Below are 22,328 nucleotides of genomic sequence, written 5' to 3'. Positions count from 1 at the left end.
AATGGAATGGATTGGAATGGAATGGAATTGAATGGAATCGAATGGCATTGAATGGAATGGAATGAAATGCAATGGAATGGAATGGAGTGCAATGCAATATAATGGAACAGAATGGATTGAAATGGAATGGATTTAAAGGGAACAGAATGGAACAGAACAGAACAGAACGGAATGGAATGGAGTGCCATGGAATGGAATGGAATGGAATGGAACGAAATGGAATGGAATGCAATGGAATGGAATGGAATGGAGTATAACGGTAAAATAAAATCTGAACTGACATTCTGTCACTGCAATCCAGCCAGCGTGACAGAGTGAGAACTTGTCAAAAGAAAGGAATAGAAAAAAATAGTATGAAATGAATGGAATGGAATGGAATGGAATGGAATGGAATGGATCAGAATGGAAAGGGACGGTGAAATAATATGTGTGCTGATTTTGTGCCACGGCAACCTAGGCAAGGTGACAGATTGCCAACTTATTGAAAGAAAGGAATAGCATAGAATAGTGTGGAATAGAATGGAATGGATTGGAATGGAATGGAATGGAATGAAATGGAGTGGAATGGAATGGACTGGAATGGAATGGAATGGAACGCAATGGAATGAAATGGAAAGGAATGGAATGGAATGCAATGGAATGGATTGGAATGGAATGGAATGGAATGGAATGGAATGGAATGGAATGGAATGGAATGGAGTGGAACGGTGAAATAAAATGTGAGCTGACATTGTGCCACTGCAATCCAGCCAGGGTGACAGGTTGAGAACTTCTTGAAAGAAAGGAACAGAATACAATTGTGTGGAATGGAATGGATTGGATAGACTGGAACGGAATGGAATGCAATGGAATGGAAAGGAATGGTGAAATAAAATGTGAGCTGACATTGTGCAACTGCAATCCAGCCATGGTGACGGATTGAGAACTTATTGAAAGAAAGTGATAGAAGAGAATAGTGTGGAATGGAATGGAATGGAATAGAATGCCATGGAATGGAAAGAATGGAATGGAATGAAATGGAATGGAATGGAAGGGAACGCAACAGATCGGAACGGATTCGAATGGAATGGAATGGAATGGAACGGTGAAATAAAATGTGAGCTGATATTGTGCCACTATAATCCTGTCACGGTGACAGATTGAGAACTTGTTGAATGAAAGGAAAGAATAGAATAGTGTGTAATGGAATGGAATCGAATGCAATGGAGTGTAATGGAATGGAATGGAATGGAAAGGAATGGAATGGAAAGGAGTGGAGTGGAATGGAATGGAATGGAATGGAATGGAATGGAATGGAATGGAATGCAATGGAACAGAATGGAATGGAATGGAATGGAGTGCAATGGAAGAGAATGGAATGGAATGGAATGGAATGGAACGAAATAGAGTGGAATGGAAGGGAATGGAAGGGAACGGAATGGAATGGAATGGAATGGTATGGAGTGCAACAGAACAGAATTGAATATAATGTTATGAAATGGAATGGAATGGAGTGGAATGGAGTGGATTGGAATGTAATGGAATGGAGTGGAATGGAATGGAATGGAATGGAGTGGAATTGAATGGAATGGAATGGAATGGAATAGAATGCAATGCATTGGAATGGAATGGATGGCAATGGAATGGAATGGAACGGAATGGATCGAAATGGAATGGAATGGAAGGGAACGGAACAGAACGGGACGGAACAGAATGGAATGGAGTGCAAGTGAACGGAATGGAATGGAATGGAATGAAATGGAATGGAATGGAATGGAAAGGAATGGAATGGAGTGGAATGGAATGGAATGGAATGGGATGGTGAAAGAATATGTAAGCTGACATTGTGCCACGGCAATCCAGCCAAGATGACTGTTTGAGAACTTGTTGAAAGAAAGGAATAGAATAGAATAACGTGTAAGGGAACAGAATGGATTGGAATGGAATGGAATGGAACGGAATAGAGTACAAAGGAACGGAAGGGAACGGAATGGAACGAAATGGAATGGAATGGAAGTGAATGGAACAGCACAGAAAGGAAGAGAACGAAACAGAATGGCACGGAACGGAATGGAATGGAATGGAATGGAATGGAATGGAATGGAATGGAATGGAATGGAATGGAATGGAGTGGAATGGAATTGAGTGCAATGGAACGGAATGGAACGGAATGGAATGAAATGGAGTGGAATGGAATGGACTGGAATGGAATGGAATGGAACGGAATGGATCGAAATGGAATGGAATGGAAGGGAACGGAACAGAACGGGACGGAACAGAATGGAATGGAGTGCAATTGAACGGAATGGAATGGAATGGAATGAAATGGAATGGAATGGATTGGAAAGGAAAGGAATGGATTGGAATGGAATGGAATGGAATGGGATGGTGAAAGAATATGTAAGCTGACATTGTGCCATGGCAATCCAGCCAAGATGACTGTTTGAGAACTTGGTGAAAGAAAGGAATAGAATAGAATAGCGTGTAAGGGAATAGAATGGATTGGAATGGAATGGAATGGAAAGGAATAGAGTACAAAGGAACGGAATGGAACGGAATGGAATGAAATGGAATGGAATGGAAGTGATTGGAAGAGCAGAGAAAGGAAGAGAACGAAACAGAATGGCACGGAACGGAAAGGAATGGAATGGAATGGAATGGAGTGGAATGGAATTGAGTGCAATGGAACGGAATGGAACGGAATGGAAAGAAATGGAGTGGAATGGAATGGACTGGAATGTAATGGAATGGAACGCAATGGAACGAAATGGAAAGTAACGGAATGGAATGCAATGGAATGGATTGGAATGGAATGGAATGGAATGCAGTGGAATGGAATGGAATGAAGTGGAACAGTGAAATAAAATGTGAGCTGACATTGTGCCACTGCAATCCAGCCAGGGTGACAGATTGAGAACCTGTAGAAACTAAGGAATAGAATAGAATAGTGTGGCATAAAATGGAATGGACTGGAATGGAATTGAATGGAATGGAGTACAATGGAATGGAATGGAAAGAATGGAACAAAATGAATGGAATGGAATGGAATGGAACGGAACGCAATGGATCGCAACGGAATGGAAAGGAATGGCATGAAATGGAATGGATTGCAACAGAATGGAATGGAATGGAATGGAATGGAATGCAATGGAATGCAATGGAATGCAATGGAATGGAAAGGAATGGAATGGAATGGAATGAAATGGAATGGAATGGAATGGAATGGAATGGAATGGAATGCAATGGAATGCAATGGAATGGAATGGAATGGAGTATAACTGTAAAATAAAATCTGAACTGACATTCTGTCACTGCAATCCAGCCAGCGTGACAGAGTGAGAACTTGTCGGAAGAAAGGAACAGAATAGAATAGTATGAAATGAATGGAATGGAATGGAATAGAACAGAATGGAAAGGGACGGTGAAATAATATGTGAGCTGATTTTGTGCCACGGCAACCTAGCCAAGGTGACAGATTGCGAACTTGTTGAAAGAAAGGAATAGAATAGAATAGAATAGTGTGGAATAGAATGGAATGGATTGGAATGGAATGGAATGGAATGGAATGGAATGGAATGGAATGGAGTGCAAAGGAACGGAATGGAACAGTATGGAATGAAATGGAATAGAATGGAAGTGAACGGAATGGAACGCAATGGACCAGAACGGAGTGGAATGGAAAGGAATGGAGTGCAATGGAAAGGAACGGAATGGAATGGAAAGAAATGGAATGGAACGGAATGGAACAGAATCGAGTGCAATGGAAACGAATCGAACCAAATGGAATGAAAAGGAATGGAATGGAGTAGAATGCAACGGAATGGACTGGAATGGAATGGAATGAAATGGATCGGTGAAATAAAATGTGAGCTGACATTATGTCACTGCAATCCAGTCAGGGTGACAGATTGAGAACATGTTGAAAGAAAGGAATAGAATAGAATAGTGTGGAATGGAATGGAATGGAATGGAAAGGAATGGATTGGAATGGAACGGAACGGAACGGAATGGAATAGAATGGAATGGATCGGAATGGAATAGAATGGACCACAATGGAACGGAACCGAATGGAAGGGAATGAAATGAAATGGAATGGAATGGAGTGGAATGGAATGGAATGGAATTAAATGGAACGGTGAAATAAAATGTGAGCTGACATTGTGCCACTGTAATCCCGTCAGGGTGACAGATTGAGAACCTGTTGAAAGAAAGGAATAGAATAGAATAGTGTGGAATGGAATGGAATCAAATGGAATGTAATGGAACAGAATGGAATGGAATGAAATGGAATGGAATGGAATGGAATGGAATGGAATGGAATGGAGTACAATGGAACGGAATGGCGTGGAATGGAATGGAATGGAATGGAACGGAATGGAACGGAACGTAATGGAATGGAATGGAATGGAATGGAACATTGAAATAAAATGGGAGCTTACATTGTGCCACTGCAATCCAGCCAGAGTGACAGATTGAGAACTTGTTGAAAGAAAGGAATAGAATAGAATAGTGTGGAATAGAATGGAATGGAATGGAATGGGATGGGATGGGATGGGATGGGATGGGATGGGATGGGATGGGATGGGATGGAATGGAATGGAATGGAATGGAATGGATTGGAATGGAATGGAATTGAATGGAATCGAATGGCATTGAATGGAATGGAATGAAATGCAATGGAATGGAATGGAGTGCAATGCAATATAATGGAACAGAATGGATTGAAATGGAATGGATTTAAAGGGAACAGAATGGAACAGAACAGAGCAGAACGGAATGGAATGGAGTGCCATGGAATGGAATGGAATGGAATGGAATGGAATGGAATGGAACGAAATGGAATGGAATGGATTGGAACGTAACGGAATGGACTGGAATGGAACGGAATGGAACAGAACGGAACGGAACGGGACGGAACAGAATGGAATGGAGTGCAATTGAACGGAATGGAATGGAAGGGAATGAAACGGAATGTAATGGAAAGGAATGGAATGGAGTGGAATGGAATGGAATGGAATGGGACGGTGAAAGAATATGTAAGCTGACATTGTGCCACGGCAATCCAGCCAAGATGACTGTTTGAGAACTTGTTGAAAGAAAGGAATAGAATAGAATAGCGTGGAAGGGAATAGAATGGATTGGAATGGCATGGAATGGAACGGAATAGAGTACAAAGGAACGGAATGGAACGGAATAGAACGAAATGGAATGGAATGGAAGTGAATGGAACACAACGGAATGCAAGAGAACGAAACAGAATGGCATGGAACGGAATGGAATGGAATGGAATGGAATGGAATGGAATGGAATTGAGTGCAATGGAAAGGAATGGAACGGAATGGAATGAAATGGAGTGGAATGGAATGGACTGGAATGGAATGTAATGGAACTCAATGGAACGAAATGGAAAGGAATTGAATGGAATGCAATGGAATGGATTGGAATGGAATGGAATGGAGTGGAAAGGTGAAATAAAATGTGAGCTGACATTGTGCCACTGCAATCCAGCCTGGGTGAGAGATTGAGAACTTGTTGAAAGAAAGGCATAGAATAGAATAGTGTAGTATGGAATGGAATGGAATGAAATTGGGTGCAATGGGACAGAATTGAACGGATAGGAATGGAATGGAAAGCAATGAAATGGAATGGAGTGCAATGGAACGGAATGGAAACGAATGGAATGAAATAGAATGGAATGGAATGGAACGGAACGATACAGAATTGAATGCAATGGAATGGAATGGAATGGAATGGAATTGAGTGCAATGGAACGGAATGGAACGTAATGGAATGAAATGGAGTGGAATGGAATGGACTGGAATGGAATGGAATGGAACGCAATGGAATGAAATGGAAAGGAATGGAATGGAATGCAATGGAATGGATTGGAATGGAATGGAATGGAATGGAATGGAATCGAGTGGAACGGTGAAATAAAATGTGAGCTGACATTGTGCCACTGCAATCCAGCCAGGGTGAGTGATTGAGAACTTGTTGAAAGAAAGGCATAGAATAGAATAGTGTGGTATGGAATGGAATGAAATGGGGTGCAATGGGACAGAATTGAACGGATAGGAATGGAATGGAAAGCAATGAAATGGAATGGAGTGCAATGGAACGGAATGGAAACGAATGGAATGAAATAGAATGGAATGGAATGGAACGGAACGATACAGAATTGAATGCAATGGAATGGAATGGAATGGAATGGAATGGAATGGAATGGAATGGAATGGAATGAAATAGAATGAAATGGAATAGAATGGAATGGAATGGATTGCATGGAATGGAATGGAACGGAACGGAATGGAATGATATGGAATGGAGTGCAATGGAATGGAATTTAATGGTGAAATAAAATCTGAGCTGACATTGTGTCACAGCAATCCAGCCAAGGTGACAGACTGAGAACTTGTTGAAAGAAAGGAATAGACTAGAATAGCATGGAATGGAATGGAATGGATTGGAATGGAATGGAATGGAATGGAATGGAAAGGAAAGGAATGGAATGGAATGGAGTGCATAGGAACGGAATGGAACGAAATGGAAGGGAATTGTAGTGAACAGAATGGAATGGAACGGAATGAAACAGAACGGAACGGAATGGCACGGAATGGCATGGAATGGAATAGAATGGAATGGAGTGCAATAGAACGGAATGGAACGGAATTGAATGAAAAGGAATGGAATGGAATGGAATGAAATGGAATGGAATGGAGTGCAATGGAACGGAATGGAACGGAATGGTATGGAATGGAATGGAATGGAATGCAGTGGAATGGAATGGAATGGAGTGGAACATTGAAATAAAATGTGAGCTGACATTGTGCCACTGCAATCCAGCCAGGGTGACAGATTGAGAACCTGTAGAAACTAAGGAATAGAATAGAATAGTGTGGATTAAAATGGAATGGACTGGAATGGAATTGAATGGAATCAAGTACAATGGAATGGAAAGGAAACGAATGGAACCAAACGGAATGGAATGGAATGGAATGGAACGGAACGCAATGGATTGCAACGGAGTGGAAAGGAATGGAATGAAATGGAATGGATTGCAACAGAATGGAATGGAATTGAATGGAATGGAATGGAATGGAATGGAATGCAATGGAATGCAATGGAATGGAAAGGAATGGAATGGAATGGAATGGAATGGAATGGAATGGAATGGAATGGAATGGAATGGAATGCAATGGAATGGAATGGAATGGAATGGAATGGAATGCAATGGAATGGAATGGAATGGAGTATACCTGTAAAATAAAATCTGAACTGACATTCTGTCACTGCAATGCAGCCAGCGTGACAGAGTGAGAACTTGTCGGAAGAAAGGAACAGAATAGAATAGTGTGAAATGAATGGAATGGAATGGAATAGAACAGAATGGAAAGGGACGGTGAAATAATATGTGAGCTGATTTTGTGCCACGGCAACCTAGCCAAGGTGACAGATGGCGAACTTGTTGAAAGAAAGGAATAGAATAGAATAGAATAGTGTGGAATAGAATGGAATGGATTGGAATGGAATGGAATGGAATGGAATGGAATGGAATGGAGTGCAAAGGAACGGAATGGAACAGTATGGAATGAAATGGAATAGAATGTAAGTGAACGGAATGGAACGCAATGGACCAGAACGGAGTGGAATGGAAAGGAATGGAGTGCAATGGAAAGGAACGGAATGGAATGGAAAGAAATGGAATGGAACGGAATGGAACAGAATCGAGTGCAATGGAAACGAATCGAACCAAATGGAATGAAAAGGAATGGAATGGAGTGGAATGCAACGGAATGGACTGGAATGGAATGGAATGAAATGGATCGGTGAAATAAAATGTGAGCTGACATTATGTCACTGCAATCCAGTCAGGGTGACAGATTGAGAACATGTTGAAAGAAAGGAATAGAATAGAATAGTGTGGAATGGAATGGAATGGAAAGGAATGGATTGGAATGGAACGGAACGGAACGGAATGGAATGGAATGGAATGGAATGGAATGGATCGGAATGGAATAGAATGGACCACAATGGAACGGAACCGAATGGAAGGGAATGAAATGAAATGGAATGGAATGGAGTGGAATGGAATGGAATGGAATTAAATGGAACGGTGAAATAAAATGTGAGCTGACATTGTGCCACTGTAATCCCGTCAGGGTGACAGATTGAGAACCTGTTGAAAGAGAGGAATAGAATAGAATAGTGTGGAATGGAATGGAATCAAATGGAATGTAATGGAACAGAATGGAATGGAATGAAATGGAATGGAATGGAATGGAATGGAATGGAATGGAGTACAATGGAACGGAATGGCGTGGAATGGAATGGAATGGAATGGAACGGAATGGAACGGAACGTAATGGAATGGAATGGAATGGAATGGAACATTGAAATAAAATGGGAGCTTACATTGGGCCACTGCAATCCAGCCAGAGTGACAGATTTAGAACTTGTTGAAAGAAAGGAATAGAATAGAATAGTGTGGAATAGAATGGAATGGAATGGGATGGGATGGGATGGGATGGGATGGGATGGGATGGGATGGGATGGGATGGAATGGAATGGAATGGAATGGAATGGATTGGAATGGAATGGAATTGAATGGAATCGAATGGCATTGAATGGAATGGAATGAAATGCAATGGAATGGAATGGAGTGCAATGCAATATAATGGAACAGAATGGATTGAAATGGAATGGATTTACAGGGAACAGAATGGAACATAACAGAGCAGAACGGAATGGAATGGAGTGCCATGGAATGGAATGGAATGGAATGGAATGGAATGGAATGGAACGAAATGGAATGGAATGGATTGGAACGTAACGGAATGGACTGGAATGGAACGGAATGGAACGGAACGGAACGGAACGGGACGGAACAGAATGGAATGGAGTGCAATTGAACGGAATGGTATGGAAGGGAATGAAACGGAATGTAATGGAAAGGAATGGAATGGAGAGGAATGGAATGGAATGGAATGGGACGGTGAAAGAATATGTAAGCTGACATTGTGCCACGGCAATCCAGCCAAGATGACTGTTTGAGAACTTGTTGAAAGAAAGGAATAGAATAGAATAGCGTGGAAGGGAATAGAATGGATTGGAATGGCATGGAATGGAACGGAATAGAGTACAAAGGAACGGAATGGAACGGAATAGAACGAAATGGAATGGAATGGAAGTGAATGGAACACAACGGAATGCAAGAGAACGAAACAGAATGGCATGGAACGGAGTGGAATGGAATGGAATGGAATGGAATGGAATGGAATGGAATGGAATGGAATGGAATTGAGTGCAATGGAACGGAATGGAACGGAATGGAATGAAATGGAGTGGAATGGAATGGACTGGAATGGAATGTAATGGAACTCAATGGAACGAAATGGAAAGGAATTGAATGGAATGCAATGGAATGGATTGGAACGGAATGGAATGGAGTGGAATGGAATGGAATGGAATGGAGTGGAATTGAATGGAATGGAATGGAATGGAATAGAATGCAATGCATTGGAATGGAATGGATGGCAATGGAATGGAATGGAACGGAATGGATCGAAATGGAATGGAATGGAAGGGAACGGAACAGAACGGGACGGAACAGAATGGAATGGAGTGCAAGTGAACGGAATGGAATGGAATGGAATGAAATGGAATGGAATGGAATGGAAAGGAATGGAATGGAGTGGAATGGAATGGAATGGAATGGGATGGTGAAAGAATATGTAAGCTGACATTGTGCCACGGCAATCCAGCCAAGATGACTGTTTGAGAACTTGTTGAAAGAAAGGAATAGAATAGAATAACGTGTAAGGGAACAGAATGGATTGGAATGGAATGGAATGGAACGGAATAGAGTACAAAGGAACGGAAGGGAACGGAATGGAACGAAATGGAATGGAATGGAAGTGAATGGAACAGCACAGAAAGGAAGAGAACGAAACAGAATGGCACGGAACGGAATGGAATGGAATGGAATGGAATGGAATGGAATGGAATGGAATGGAGTGGAATGGAATTGAGTGCAATGGAACGGAATGGAACGGAATGGAATGAAATGGAGTGGAATGGAATGGACTGGAATGGAATGGAATGGAACGGAATGGATCGAAATGGAATGGAATGGAAGGGAACGGAACAGAACGGGACGGAACAGAATGGAATGGAGTGCAATTGAACGGAATGGAATGGAATGGAATGAAATGGAATGGAATGGATTGGAAAGGAAAGGAATGGATTGGAATGGAATGGAATGGAATGGGATGGTGAAAGAATATGTAAGCTGACATTGTGCCATGGCAATCCAGCCAAGATGACTGTTTGAGAACTTGGTGAAAGAAAGGAATAGAATAGAATAGCGTGTAAGGGAATAGAATGGATTGGAATGGAATGGAATGGAAAGGAATAGAGTACAAAGGAACGGAATGGAACGGAATGGAATGAAATGGAATGGAATGGAAGTGATTGGAAGAGCAGAGAAAGGAAGAGAACGAAACAGAATGGCACGGAACGGAAAGGAATGGAATGGAATGGAATGGAGTGGAATGGAATTGAGTGCAATGGAACGGAATGGAACGGAATGGAAAGAAATGGAGTGGAATGGAATGGACTGGAATGTAATGGAATGGAACGCAATGGAACGAAATGGAAAGTAACGGAATGGAATGCAATGGAATGGATTGGAATGGAATGGAATGGAATGCAGTGGAATGGAATGGAATGAAGTGGAACAGTGAAATAAAATGTGAGCTGACATTGTGCCACTGCAATCCAGCCAGGGTGACAGATTGAGAACCTGTAGAAACTAAGGAATAGAATAGAATAGTGTGGCATAAAATGGAATGGACTGGAATGGAATTGAATGGAATGGAGTACAATGGAATGGAATTGAAAGAATGGAACAAAATGAATGGAATGGAATGGAATGGAACGGAACGCAATGGATCGCAACGGAATGGAAAGGAATGGCATGAAATGGAATGGATTGCAACAGAATGGAATGGAATGGAATGGAATGGAATGCAATGGAATGCAATGGAATGCAATGGAATGGAAAGGAATGGAATGGAATGGAATGAAATGGAATGGAATGGAATGGAATGGAATGGAATGGAATGCAATGGAATGCAATGGAATGGAATGGAATGGAGTATAACTGTAAAATAAAATCTGAACTGACATTCTGTCACTGCAATCCAGCCAGCGTGACAGAGTGAGAACTTGTCGGAAGAAAGGAACAGAATAGAATAGTATGAAATGAATGGAATGGAATGGAATAGAACAGAATGGAAAGGGACGGTGAAATAATATGTGAGCTGATTTTGTGCCACGGCAACCTAGCCAAGGTGACAGATTGCGAACTTGTTGAAAGAAAGGAATAGAATAGAATAGAATAGTGTGGAATAGAATGGAATGGATTGGAATGGAATGGAATGGAATGGAATGGAATGGAATGGAATGGAATGGAGTGCAAAGGAACGGAATGGAACAGTATGGAATGAAATGGAATAGAATGGAAGTGAACGGAATGGAACGCAATGGACCAGAACGGAGTGGAATGGAAAGGAATGGAGTGCAATGGAAAGGAACGGAATGGAATGGAAAGAAATGGAATGGAACGGAATGGAACAGAATCGAGTGCAATGGAAACGAATCGAACCAAATGGAATGAAAAGGAATGGAATGGAGTAGAATGCAACGGAATGGACTGGAATGGAATGGAATGAAATGGATCGGTGAAATAAAATGTGAGCTGACATTATGTCACTGCAATCCAGTCAGGGTGACAGATTGAGAACATGTTGAAAGAAAGGAATAGAATAGAATAGTGTGGAATGGAATGGAATGGAATGGAAAGGAATGGATTGGAATGGAACGGAACGGAACGGAATGGAATAGAATGGAATGGATCGGAATGGAATAGAATGGACCACAATGGAACGGAACCGAATGGAAGGGAATGAAATGAAATGGAATGGAATGGAGTGGAATGGAATGGAATGGAATTAAATGGAACGGTGAAATAAAATGTGAGCTGACATTGTGCCACTGTAATCCCGTCAGGGTGACAGATTGAGAACCTGTTGAAAGAAAGGAATAGAATAGAATAGTGTGGAATGGAATGGAATCAAATGGAATGTAATGGAACAGAATGGAATGGAATGAAATGGAATGGAATGGAATGGAATGGAATGGAATGGAATGGAATGGAGTACAATGGAACGGAATGGCGTGGAATGGAATGGAATGGAATGGAACGGAATGGAACGGAACGTAATGGAATGGAATGGAATGGAATGGAACATTGAAATAAAATGGGAGCTTACATTGGGCCACTGCAATCCAGCCAGAGTGACAGATTGAGAACTTGTTGAAAGAAAGGAATAGAATAGAATAGTGTGGAATAGAATGGAATGGAATGGAATGGGATGGGATGGGATGGGATGGGATGGGATGGGATGGGATGGAATGGAATGGAATGGAATGGAATGGATTGGAATGGAATGGAATTGAATGGAATCGAATGGCATTGAATGGAATGGAATGAAATGCAATGGAATGGAATGGAGTGCAATGCAATATAATGGAACAGAATGGATTGAAATGGAATGGATTTAAAGGGAACAGAATGGAACAGAACAGAGCAGAACGGAATGGAATGGAGTGCCATGGAATGGAATGGAATGGAATGGAATGGAATGGAATGGAACGAAATGGAATGGAATGGATTGGAACGTAACGGAATGGACTGGAATGGAACGGAATGGAACAGAACGGAACGGAACGGGACGGAACAGAATGGAATGGAGTGCAATTGAACGGAATGGAATGGAAGGGAATGAAACGGAATGTAATGGAAAGGAATGGAATGGAGTGGAATGGAATGGAATGGAATGGGACGGTGAAAGAATATGTAAGCTGACATTGTGCCACGGCAATCCAGCCAAGATGACTGTTTGAGAACTTGTTGAAAGAAAGGAATAGAATAGAATAGCGTGGAAGGGAATAGAATGGATTGGAATGGCATGGAATGGAACGGAATAGAGTACAAAGGAACGGAATGGAACGGAATAGAACGAAATGGAATGGAATGGAAGTGAATGGAACACAACGGAATGCAAGAGAACGAAACAGAATGGCATGGAACGGAATGGAATGGAATGGAATGGAATGGAATGGAATGGAATGGAATTGAGTGCAATGGAAAGGAATGGAACGGAATGGAATGAAATGGAGTGGAATGGAATGGACTGGAATGGAATGTAATGGAACTCAATGGAACGAAATGGAAAGGAATTGAATGGAATGCAATGGAATGGATTGGAATGGAATGGAATGGAGTGGAAAGGTGAAATAAAATGTGAGCTGACATTGTGCCACTGCAATCCAGCCTGGGTGAGAGATTGAGAACTTGTTGAAAGAAAGGCATAGAATAGAATAGTGTAGTATGGAATGGAATGGAATGAAATTGGGTGCAATGGGACAGAATTGAACGGATAGGAATGGAATGGAAAGCAATGAAATGGAATGGAGTGCAATGGAACGGAATGGAAACGAATGGAATGAAATAGAATGGAATGGAATGGAACGGAACGATACAGAATTGAATGCAATGGAATGGAATGGAATGGAATGGAATTGAGTGCAATGGAACGGAATGGAACGTAATGGAATGAAATGGAGTGGAATGGAATGGACTGGAATGGAATGGAATGGAACGCAATGGAATGAAATGGAAAGGAATGGAATGGAATGCAATGGAATGGATTGGAATGGAATGGAATGGAATGGAATGGAATCGAGTGGAACGGTGAAATAAAATGTGAGCTGACATTGTGCCACTGCAATCCAGCCAGGGTGAGTGATTGAGAACTTGTTGAAAGAAAGGCATAGAATAGAATAGTGTGGTATGGAATGGAATGAAATGGGGTGCAATGGGACAGAATTGAACGGATAGGAATGGAATGGAAAGCAATGAAATGGAATGGAGTGCAATGGAACGGAATGGAAACGAATGGAATGAAATAGAATGGAATGGAATGGAACGGAACGATACAGAATTGAATGCAATGGAATGGAATGGAATGGAATGGAATGGAATGGAATGGAATGGAATGGAATGAAATAGAATGAAATGGAATAGAATGGAATGGAATGGATTGCATGGAATGGAATGGAACGGAACGGAATGGAATGATATGGAATGGAGTGCAATGGAATGGAATTTAATGGTGAAATAAAATCTGAGCTGACATTGTGTCACAGCAATCCAGCCAAGGTGACAGACTGAGAACTTGTTGAAAGAAAGGAATAGACTAGAATAGCATGGAATGGAATGGAATGGATTGGAATGGAATGGAATGGAATGGAATGGAAAGGAAAGGAATGGAATGGAATGGAGTGCATAGGAACGGAATGGAACGAAATGGAAGGGAATTGTAGTGAACAGAATGGAATGGAACGGAATGAAACAGAACGGAACGGAATGGCACGGAATGGCATGGAATGGAATAGAATGGAATGGAGTGCAATAGAACGGAATGGAACGGAATTGAATGAAAAGGAATGGAATGGAATGGAATGAAATGGAATGGAATGGAGTGCAATGGAACGGAATGGAACGGAATGGTATGGAATGGAATGGAATGGAATGCAGTGGAATGGAATGGAATGGAGTGGAACATTGAAATAAAATGTGAGCTGACATTGTGCCACTGCAATCCAGCCAGGGTGACAGATTGAGAACCTGTAGAAACTAAGGAATAGAATAGAATAGTGTGGATTAAAATGGAATGGACTGGAATGGAATTGAATGGAATCAAGTACAATGGAATGGAAAGGAAACGAATGGAACCAAACGGAATGGAATGGAATGGAATGGAACGGAACGCAATGGATTGCAACGGAGTGGAAAGGAATGGAATGAAATGGAATGGATTGCAACAGAATGGAATGGAATTGAATGGAATGGAATGGAATGGAATGGAATGCAATGGAATGCAATGGAATGGAAAGGAATGGAATGGAATGGAATGGAATGGAATGGAATGGAATGGAATGGAATGCAATGGAATGGAATGGAATGGAATGGAATGGAATGCAATGGAATGGAATGGAATGGAGTATACCTGTAAAATAAAATCTGAACTGACATTCTGTCACTGCAATGCAGCCAGCGTGACAGAGTGAGAACTTGTCGGAAGAAAGGAACAGAATAGAATAGTGTGAAATGAATGGAATGGAATGGAATAGAACAGAATGGAAAGGGACGGTGAAATAATATGTGAGCTGATTTTGTGCCACGGCAACCTAGCCAAGGTGACAGATGGCGAACTTGTTGAAAGAAAGGAATAGAATAGAATAGAATAGTGTGGAATAGAATGGAATGGATTGGAATGGAATGGAATGGAATGGAATGGAATGGAATGGAGTGCAAAGGAACGGAATGGAACAGTATGGAATGAAATGGAATAGAATGTAAGTGAACGGAATGGAACGCAATGGACCAGAACGGAGTGGAATGGAAAGGAATGGAGTGCAATGGAAAGGAACGGAATGGAATGGAAAGAAATGGAATGGAACGGAATGGAACAGAATCGAGTGCAATGGAAACGAATCGAACCAAATGGAATGAAAAGGAATGGAATGGAGTGGAATGCAACGGAATGGACTGGAATGGAATGGAATGAAATGGATCGGTGAAATAAAATGTGAGCTGACATTATGTCACTGCAATCCAGTCAGGGTGACAGATTGAGAACATGTTGAAAGAAAGGAATAGAATAGAATAGTGTGGAATGGAATGGAATGGAAAGGAATGGATTGGAATGGAACGGAACGGAACGGAATGGAATGGAATGGAATGGAATGGAATGGATCGGAATGGAATAGAATGGACCACAATGGAACGGAACCGAATGGAAGGGAATGAAATGAAATGGAATGGAATGGAGTGGAATGGAATGGAATGGAATTAAATGGAACGGTGAAATAAAATGTGAGCTGACATTGTGCCACTGTAATCCCGTCAGGGTGACAGATTGAGAACCTGTTGAAAGAGAGGAATAGAATAGAATAGTGTGGAATGGAATGGAATCAAATGGAATGTAATGGAACAGAATGGAATGGAATGAAATGGAATGGAATGGAATGGAATGGAATGGAATGGAGTACAATGGAACGGAATGGCGTGGAATGGAATGGAATGGAATGGAACGGAATGGAACGGAACGTAATGGAATGGAATGGAATGGAATGGAACATTGAAATAAAATGGGAGCTTACATTGGGCCACTGCAATCCAGCCAGAGTGACAGATTTAGAACTTGTTGAAAGAAAGGAATAGAATAGAATAGTGTGGAATAGAATGGAATGGAATGGGATGGGATGGGATGGGATGGGATGGGATGGGATGGGATGGGATGGGATGGAATGGAATGGAATGGAATGGAATGGATTGGAATGGAATGGAATTGAATGGAATCGAATGGCATTGAATGGAATGGAATGAAATGCAATGGAATGGAATGGAGTGCAATGCAATATAATGGAACAGAATGGATTGAAATGGAATGGATTTACAGGGAACAGAATGGAACATAACAGAGCAGAACGGAATGGAATGGAGTGCCATGGAATGGAATGGAATGGAATGGAATGGAATGGAATGGAACGAAATGGAATGGAATGGATTGGAACGTAACGGAATGGAGTGGAATGGAACGGAATGGAACGGAACGGAACGGAACGGGACGGAACAGAATGGAATGGAGTGCAATTGAACGGAATGGTATGGAAGGGAATGAAACGGAATGTAATGGAAAGGAATGGAATGGAGAGGAATGGAATGGAATGGAATGGGACGGTGAAAGAATATGTAAGCTGACATTGTGCCACGGCAATCCAGCCAAGATGACTGTTTGAGAACTTGTTGAAAGAAAGGAATAGAATAGAATAGCGTGGAAGGGAATAGAATGGATTGGAATGGCATGGAATGGAACGGAATAGAGTATAAAGGAACGGAATGGAACGGAATAGAACGAAATGGAATGGAATGGAAGTGAATGGAACACAACGGAATGCAAGAGAACGAAACAGAATGGCATGGAACGGAGTGGAATGGAATGGAATGGAATGGAATGGAATGGAATGGAATGGAATTGAGTGCAATGGAACGGAATGGAACGGAATGGAATGAAATGGAGTGGAATGGAATGGACTGGAATGGAATGTAATGGAACTCAATGGAACGAAATGGAAAGGAATTGAATGGAATGCAATGGAATGGATTGGAACGGAATGGAATGGAGTGGAAAGGTGAAATAAAATGTGAGCTGACATTGTGCCACTGCAATCCAGCCTGGGTGAGAGATTGAGAACTTGCTGAAAGAAAGGCATAGAATAGAATAGTGTAGTATGGAATGGAATGGAATGAAATTGGGTGCAATGGGACAGAATTGAACGGATAGGAATGGAATGGAAAGCAATGAAATGGAATGGAGTGCAATGGAACGGAATGGAAACGAATGGAATGAAATAGAATGGAATGGAATGGAACGGAACGATACAGAATTGAATGCAATGGAATGGAATGGAATGGAATGGAATTGAGTGCAATGGAACGGAATGGAACGTAATGGAATGAAATGGAGTGGAATGGAATGGACTGGAATGGAATGGAATGGAACGCAATGGAATGAAATGGAAAGGAATGGAATGGAATGCAATGGAATGGATTGGAATGGAATGGAATGGAATGGAATGGAATGGAATGGAATGGAATGGAATGGAGTGGAACGGTGAAATAAAATGTGAGCTGACATTGTGCCACTGCAATCCAGCCAGGGTGACAGATTGAGAACCTGTAGAAACTAAGGAATAGAATAGAATAGTGTGGCATAAAATGGAATGGACTGGAATGGAATTGAATGGAATGGAGTACAATGGAATGGAATGGAAAGAATGGAACAAAATGAATGGAATGGAATGGAATGGAACGGAACGCAATGGATCGCAACGGAATGGAAAGGAATGGAATGAAATGGAATGGATTGCAACAGAATGGAATGGAATGGAATGGAATGGAATGCAATGGAATGCAATGGAATGCAATGGAATGGAAAGGAATGGAATGGAATGGAATGGAATGGAATGGAATGGAATGGAATGGAATGCAATGGAATGCAATGGAATGGAATGGAATGGAGTATAACTGTAAAATAAAATCTGAACTGACATTCTGTCACTGCAATCCAGCCAGCGTGACAGAGTGAGAACTTGTCGGAAGAAAGGAACAGAATAGAATAGTATGAAATGAATGGAATGGAATGGAATAGAACAGAATGGAAAGGGACGGTGAAATAATATGTGAGCTGATTTTGTGCCACGGCAACCTAGCCAAGGTGACAGATTGCGAACTTGTTGAAAGAAAGGAATAGAATAGAATAGAATAGTGTGGAATAGAATGGAATGGATTGGAATGGAATGGAATGGAATGGAATGGAATGGAATGGAATGGAGTGCAAAGGAACGGAATGGAACAGTATGGAATGAAATGGAATAGAATGGAAGTGAACGGAATGGAACGCAATGGACCAGAACGGAGTGGAATGGAAAGGAATGGAGTGCAATGGAAAGGAACGGAATGGAATGGAAAGAAATGGAATGGAACGGAATGGAACAGAATCGAGTGCAATGGAAACGAATCGAACCAAATGGAATGAAAAGGAATGGAATGGAGTGGAATGCAACGGAATGGACTGGAATGGAATGGAATGAAATGGATCGGTGAAATAAAATGTGAGCTGACATTATGTCACTGCAATCCAGTCAGGGTGACAGATTGAGAACATGTTGAAAGAAAGGAATAGAATAGAATAGTGTGGAATGGAATGGAATGGAATGGAAAGGAATGGATTGGAATGGAACGGAACGGAACGGAATGGAATGGAATGGAATGGATCGGAATGGAATAGAATGGACCACAATGGAACGGAACCGAATGGAAGGGAATGAAATGAAATGGAATGGAATGGAGTGGAATGGAATGGAATGGAATTAAATGGAACGGTGAAATAAAATGTGAGCTGACATTGTGCCACTGTAATCCCGTCAGGGTGACAGATTGAGAACCTGTTGAAAGAAAGGAATAGAATAGAATAGTGTGGAATGGAATGGAATCAAATGGAATGTAATGGAACAGAATGGAATGGAATGAAATGGAATGAAATGGAATGGAATGGAATGGAGTACAATGGAACGGAATGGAGTGGAATGGAATGGAATGGAATGGAACGGAATGGAACGGAACGTAATGGAATGGAATGGAATGGAATGGAACATTGAAATAAAATGGGAGCTTACATTGTGCCACTGCAATCCAGCCAGAGTGACAGATTGAGAACTTGTTGAAAGAAAGGAATAGAATAGAATAGTGTGGAATAGAATGGAATGGAATGGAATGGGATGGGATGGGATGGGATGGGATGGGATGGGATGGGATGGGATGGGATGGAATGGAATGGAATGGAATGGAATGGATTGGAATGGAATGGAATTGAATGGAATCGAATGGCATTGAATGGAATGGAATGAAATGCAATGGAATGGAATGGAGTGCAATGCAATATAATGGAACAGAATGGAACGAAATGGAATGGATTTAAAGGGAACAGAATGGAACAGAACAGAACAGAACGGAATGGAATGGAGTGCCATGGAATGGAATGGAATGGAATGGAATGGAACGAAATGGAATGGAATGGATTGGAACGTAACGGAATGGAGTGGAATGGAACGGAATGGAACGGAACGGAACGGAACGGGACGGAACAGAATGGAATGGAGTGCAATTGAACGGAATGGAATGGAAGGGAATGAAATGGAATGTAATGGAAAGGAATGGAATGGAGTGGAATGGAATGGAATGGAATGGGACGGTGAAAGAATATGTAAGCTGACATTGTGCCACGGCAATCCAGCCAAGATGACTGTTTGAGAACTTGTTGAAAGAAAGGAATAGAATAGAATAGCGTGGAAGGGAATAGAATGGATTGGAATGGCATGGAATGGAACGGAATAGAGTACAAAGGAACGGAATGGAACGGAATAGAACGAAATGGAATGGAATGGAAGTGAATGGAACACAACGGAATGAAAGAGAACGAAACGGAATGGCATGGAATGGAATGGAATGGAATGGAATGGAATGGAATGGAATGGATCAAAATGGAAAGGAATGGAAGGAAACGGAACAGAACGGGATGGAACAGAATGGAATGGAGTGCTATTGAACGGAATGGAATGGAAGGGAATGAAATGGAATGTAATGGAAAGGAATGGAATGGAGTGCAATGGAATGGAATGGAAAGGGACGGTGAAAGAATATGTAAGCTGACATTGTGCCACGGCAATCCAGCCAAGATGACTGTTTGAGAACGTGTTGAAAGAAAGGAATAGAATAGAATAGTGTGGAAGGGAATAGAATGGATTGGAATGGAATGGAATGGAACAGAACGGAATGGGATGGAGTGCAATGGATTGGAATGGAGTGGAATGGAATGGAATGAAATTGAATGGAATGGAATGGAATTGAATGGTGAAATAAAATGCGAGCCGACATTGTGCCACTGTAATTCAGCCAGTGTGACAGATTGAGTACTTCTTGAAAGAAAGGAATAGAATAGAATAGCGTGTAAGGGAATAGAATGGATTGGAATGGAATGGAATGGAACGGAATAGAGTACAAAGGAACGGAATGGAACGGAATGGAACGAAATGGAATGGAATGGAAGTGAATGGAACAGCACAGAAAGGAAGAGAACGAAACAGAATGGCACGGAAAGGAATGGAATGGAATGGAATGGAATGGAATGGAATGGAATGGAATGGAATGGAATGGAGTGGAATGGAATTGAGTGCAATGGAACGGAATGGAACGGAATGGAATGAAATGGAGTGGAACGGAATGGACTGGAATGGAATGGAATGGAACGGAATGGATCGAAATGGAATGGAATGGAAGGGAACGGAACAGAACGGGATGGAACAGAATGGAATGGAGTGCAATTGAACGGAATGGAATGGAATGGAATGAAATGGAATGGAATGGATTGGAAAGGAAAGGAATGGATTGGAATGGAATGGAATGGAATGGGATGGTGAAAGAATATGTAAGCTGACATTGTGCCATGGCAATCCAGCCAAGATGACTGTTTGAGAACATGGTGAAAGAAAGGAATAGAATAGAATAGCGTGTAAGGGAATAGAATGGATTGGAATGGAATGGAATGGAAAGGAATAGAGTACAAAGGAACGGAATGGAACGGAATGGAATGAAATGGAATGGAATGGAAGTGAATGGAACAGCAGAGAAAGGAAGAGAACGAAACAGAATGGCACGGAAAGGAAAGGAATGGAATGGAATGGAATGGAGTGGAATGGAATGGAATGGAGTAGAATGGAATTGAGTGCAATGGAACGGAATGGAACGGAATGGAATGAAATGGAGTGGAATGGAATGGACTGGAATGTAATGGAATGGAACGCAACGGAACGAAATGGGAAGGAACGGAATGGAATGCAATGGAATGGATTGGAATGGAATGGAATGGAATGCAGTGGAATGGAATGGAATGAAGTGGAACAGTGAAATAAAATGTGAGCTGACATTGTGCCACTGCAATCCAGCCAGGGTGACAGATTGAGAACCTGTAGAAACTAAGGAATAGAATAGAATAGTGTGGCATAAAATGGAATGGACTGGAATGGAATTGAATGGAATGGAGTACAATGGAATGGAATGGAAACGAATGGAACAAAATGAATGGAATGGAATGGAATGGAACGGAACGCAATGGATTGCAACGGAATGGAAAGGAATGGAATGAAATGAAATGGATTGCAACAGAATGGAATGGAATGGAATGGAATGGAATGGAATGGAATGGAATGGAATGGAATAGAATGGAATGGAATGCAATGGAATGCAATGGAATGCAATGGAATGGAAAGGAATGGAATGGAATGGAATGGAATGGAATGGAATGGAATGGAATGGAATGGAATGCAATGGAATGGAATGGAATGGAATGGAATGCAATGGAATGGAATGGAATGGAGTATAACTGTAAAATAAAATCTGAACTGACATTCTGTCACTGCAATGCAGCCAGCGTGACAGAGTGAGAACTTGTCGGAAGAAAGGAACAGAATAGAATAGTGTGAAGTGAATGGAATGGAATGGAATAGAACAGAATGGAAAGGGACGGTGAAATAATATGTGAGCTGATTTTGTGCCACGGCAACCTAGCCAAGGTGACAGATTGCGAACTTGTTGAAAGAAA

Source organism: Symphalangus syndactylus, chromosome 3 (assembly GCF_028878055.3).
Source record: "Symphalangus syndactylus isolate Jambi chromosome 3, NHGRI_mSymSyn1-v2.1_pri, whole genome shotgun sequence".
Lineage (NCBI taxonomy): Eukaryota > Metazoa > Chordata > Mammalia > Primates > Hylobatidae > Symphalangus > Symphalangus syndactylus.
Note: the sequence above shows the minus strand (reverse complement) of the source record.